Consider the following 5,136-nt stretch of genomic DNA (forward strand, 5'->3'; position numbering starts at 1 on the left):
AACCTTTCTCAAAAGACAGCCATGCAGTAAATAAGCACCTTCTGTGTTGGGGGCAAAATATATCAACACATTTCACAAAAATTGTCTTGATTGCTGCTAATTCGGTTACCTTGCTTTCTGGTTTGGAGCCTTTGCACCCTGAAAAAAACCAGAAGGAAGAAACCAAGGTTCCCATTCCCACCTTGAGGCCAAGACACAAAAAAAGGGATTGCATAAATTAAAGCTGATGAAAACTGTCTTTTTAACCTGATGGACAGTCTATGGGACTCCTGATTTATCCTCCCAAAATGCTTAGAGTTAGAATCAGAGAGTCTCAGAGGTGAAACGAGGCCATCCCATCCAAACGATGCCAGAACAACAAAGCCCCTCTGCCACCTCCAGGACAAACGGCCAGCTACTTTCTACTTGAAGACCTCCCAAGAGGAGAAGCCGAGGGGATTCTGAGGTGGCCCATTACACTTTTGGATTTCTCTATTGGGAAGTGTTCTTGCTTATTTTTCCCAGACCGCAAAGCTGAATCTAAATTGCAATTTCCACCCACTACTTCTCACTCAGCCCCCTGGGGCCAAGCAGATCAAGTCTATTATTCTGTATTCTACCACATGCTAGCCCTGAAATGGACTTTAGAAATCATTTATCTAAGCTCCTAATTTTTCAGATGAAACGAAGTGACTGAAAATCCTAGTAAGGTCTAGATGTGGAAGAGACTTCAGAGACCGTCTAAACTAGTTCCTTTAGTTTTACAAATCGGGAAACTGAGGGGCCAAATCAGTTGCCTGAGCATCAGAGGCAGGATTTGAACCCAGGTCTGCTGGCTACAAAGCCAGGACATTTTCCACGATGCCTTAGTGAGAATGACTTGTTAGGGACCATTTCAAACAAAGTACTGAATCCTATCCCCTGCTGTAGATATCTCTGGATGTCAAATGATAATTATGCTAAATTCTGATACAATACTTCCACTGTGTTTTGTGGACTTCTTTTTTCATCTGAGAATCTTATAAACAAAGATGTTGTCTCAGTTTTTAAATGGCTTTGATCTATTTGTGACAAATGAGTCAAAAAATGAGTGTGAAACTGACCCTATCTATGTATTCCATGTTTCACATCATACCACCTCTTGTAAACAGCAGCACCCCACAAAGGGCATACCAGAGAATAACTGACCACATGCTCCAGGTCACTAACAACAGTCCCCTATCCCCCCTAAGGTCAAATTTTTTGAAAATGTTGGTTTTAAAAATTAATCTTGTTTTTCTTCTCTAAATAGTTTACAAAGAACAAATGGCTTATAATCTGTATGTCATGAAGGGATTGATTCCATTTGGTGGGTTTTCCCACTTCTCTTGCTTGGCTCATAGTCCCCACCCAGGAAATCAGAGCTAATGAACGACTGGCATCATCACCACAAGTGCTGAAAGCAATTCTCCACTGGTGACCCAACTTCTCCATTAGACGTTACTCCAAGTGAGAATGTCATTTGTTTCTTCAGTTACTGATAGGGAGAAGAGGAAAAGAAAATTATCCCAGTGCCCTCTTATACATCTGTAGGAACTTTGCACCTTGTCTATGGTTTCAGATAGCTGTTCATCAGGTGACAAACAGTGAGCCTCTTGCATGGTATCTTCATAAACTACAAAAACTTAATCTACAGGTTTCCATTCCATTTTAGAATGGGAAATATGTGGGCTGGTTTGCAAATATTCTATACAATGGAATGTGTTGAGATTATCCAGGTATGAAATGTTTGTCTCTAGAATGCTGTGACACTGTATTCAGCTCCAGAGGCCATTATATTACTTCATTGGCACCTGGAAGGGATCTTGAAGATCGTCCGGTCTAAACCCCTCATTTTATGAGGATGCTGTAGACACCTCTGGGTGTTAAATGATAATTATGTTAAATAATAATTATGTTAAATTCCACTTTGTGTTGTAGACTTCTTTTTCATCCGAGAATCTTATACTATAAACAAACTAAGATGTTGTCTCAGTTTATAAATGGGTTTGATCTATTAGTGACGAATGAGTCAACCAAATGAGGAAACAGACCCAGAAAGGTGAGATGATGCGCCTAAAATATGGCCTTGTAGCAGAAGCAAGAGCTGAACCCAAGTACTCTCCATTCCAAATTCAGTTCAACTTCCAATATGTGTATTATGGTCTCACATGGAACTAGCTGAACCCCAATAATATTTGTTGGTCAAAAAGATGCCAGCACAATGCAGTAAGGTTTCACTTCATAAGATCTGGGGCTAATAATAATAGCTAGCATTTACATAGTGCCCACTCTGTGCCAAGCACTGTGCTTTATAAATACTATTTCATCTGATCTTCACAACAGTCCTATGAGGTAATAGTTATAACTGTAGCTAGCATTTATGTCATGCTTACCATGTGCCATGGGGTAGCTAGGTGGTTGTGTTTAGAGTGCTGGAGACAGGAAGACTTGAGTTCAAGTCCAACCTCAGATACTTTCTAGCTATGTGACCCTGGGCAAGTCACTTAACCCTATTTGCCTTAGTTTCCTCATCTGTAAAATAAGCTAGAGAAGGAAATGGCAAACCACTCCAGTATCTCTGCCAAGAAACCCCTAAAGAGGGTCAGGAAGAGTCAGACATAACCGAAACAACTGAACAACAATAATCATATTATGTATTAGGCATTAAGCTTTTTAAAATTATTATCTCATTTGATCCTCAAAGCAACCCTGGGAAGTAGGGAAGTATCTCCATTTGACAGTTGGAGAAACTGAGACAGGCAAAGGTTAAATGACTTGCCTAGTGCCTCTGTCCAAATTTGAACTGACTCTAGGACCAGTGCTCGATCCACTCTGCCACTTCGCTGCCCCTGATAATATCCAAGAAACAACAACCACTGCGATAGCAACCATAATTAGGATTTTCATTTTTCAGCTGCTTTTTCTTTTTATTCATTTTTTTTTCTAATTCCCACCAGTAAGAATCTTCCCCTGGCATCTTCCTCTGACACTACCTCACAAAATGGAGGGGCAGGGGACAGCAAGTTCTTGTCATCCCAAACCAGGTCATGGGGTCGTAGATGTAGAGTTGGGAGCCAACCTTGGAGGTTATCGGTTCCAACCGACTTGTTTTACAGATGAGGAAGCTGACGCACAGAGAGGGAAGGCCACTTATCCTGAGGCCAATAAGATGAAGGCTGACTGTGTGTGGAAAAGGCAATGGGTTAGATGCCTCTCCTTTGAGGACTAGCTAGCCTTGCCATGTTGGGAGAGGGTGGCCACAGGGCAGTGACTTCTTCATTCATAGAAAATCTCAGAAATCATCTCTTAGGAAAGGTGCTGAACCTCTCAGGCTGGTAGTTCTCTTGCCTGTAAAAGGAAGAGGTTTGTCTCAATGACTCTTAAGGCCATTTCCATCGTTAAATCTAGGATCCTCTGATGAACTACGTCACATCAGGGTTGTAACCTGAGTCTATGGCTGGAGGGAATACCCCATACTACTGAAATCACACATCCTTAAATTGCTGTTGTTATTTTTATGGGATGTATGTATGTATGTATTTATGTATGTATGTATGTATGTATAATGCTTTAAAGTTTTCATAGTCCCGTTCAATATCTCATTTTCTGTGTGGTAGATATTAACCCCATTTCATAGAGTAGGAGACTGAGGCTCACAAAGGCAAAGGGATTTGCACATGGCCAAAGAGCTAGGAATCATATGAGGCAAGATTTGAACTCAGATTTTCTTGATTCCACAGTCTAGCATGCTATGCACTAAGCCATATGCCTCTGCTATGCAAAGAGTTTGGGGGTGGGAACCCTCAGAGGCAGGATTTGAACCCAGGACTTCTTGTCTCCAAGGTCCAGCACCTATAGCACTAAGCTATGGGCCTCTAATAAGCATGGAACTTAGGGGTGTGGTGGGGGGGTTCATTTAGGGCTGGCTGGGGTGAGCATTTCTTCAGTGCAGAAATGGTTCTGGGCAGAAGCAATCATAATTCAAAAGGGGAATAAAGAAATGGCATCATCCATTTGGCTTTGGATAATTGGTTTGGGGTCACAGAACTGTTAAGTGTACCAGGGCTCTCTGACCTCCCTTGCTCTTCCAAGGGGTTTGAAAAATTCCACGGGCTTTCTCCACTCGAAAACAAGTATTTGGTTGTTCTTTTTAATTCTTTATCTAAGAAAGGGAGAGAGAGAAAAAGAAAACTCAGTAGATGCAGCTAAAACCTAATGAGTGGCCCCCTCAGGAAATGAACAACATTTGCCCAAATGCAGCCGTTAGGAGGGGCACTGAGGGTACAGCCAGGAGTCCAACAGAAAGGCTGAAATCAGGGCACTCCTGAGAGCTGCACTTCAGCTGTCTCTCTCTCTTCTGAAGGATGAAACACAGCCCTCTCAAGTGGCCCAGCCACTTATCTCTGGGAAAAGGGTTTCTGGGCTGCATTTTCGCCTGCCTCCTTCAGTGTGGCCATCAAAAGCATTGCTGGATCTCTGCAATCATTATTCTAGGTGAGCCAAGTGTCAATGGCCTCGCTCCTCACCCCATGTGGCTGTCTGCTCTTCTCCTATGGATAGAGGTCCCCCTGCTGGCTTTTGGAGAGCCAACACTGGAGGAAGGTGGGGAGATCCATTCATGGTAATTATCACAAATGCCATTCACCAAGTCACTGCAGGGGCCAAGTGTGTAGACTGGAGGTGAAAAAGTGGCAAAAAAAAATACCCAGGACATCAGACCCCATAAACAATAGTATTTTGGGCTCGGTAAGATAAAGCCCATATAATAATAGCTAGCATTTATATAGTGCCTTATGGTTTGGCGATAAATACTGTCTCGTTGGATCCTCCCACCAACCCTGAGAGGTAGATGCTATTTATTATTACTTCCAGTTTACAGATGAGGAAACTGAGGAAGACAGAGTTGAAGTGATTTCCTCAGGGTCACGCAACTAGCAAGTGTCTGAGGCCATATTTGAACTTAGGTCTTCCTGAATCCAGTTCCAAAACTCTAACCAGTGAGCCACCTAATAAATATGATATATGATGATTATATAATATGACATGAAATGTTATGATGTGACATGATATGATACATAATATGATATGTAGTAATGTGGTGTGATATGAGGTGGTACGGTATGGTATGTTGTAATA

This window comes from Trichosurus vulpecula, chromosome 4, assembly GCF_011100635.1.
Source record: "Trichosurus vulpecula isolate mTriVul1 chromosome 4, mTriVul1.pri, whole genome shotgun sequence".
Lineage (NCBI taxonomy): Eukaryota > Metazoa > Chordata > Mammalia > Diprotodontia > Phalangeridae > Trichosurus > Trichosurus vulpecula.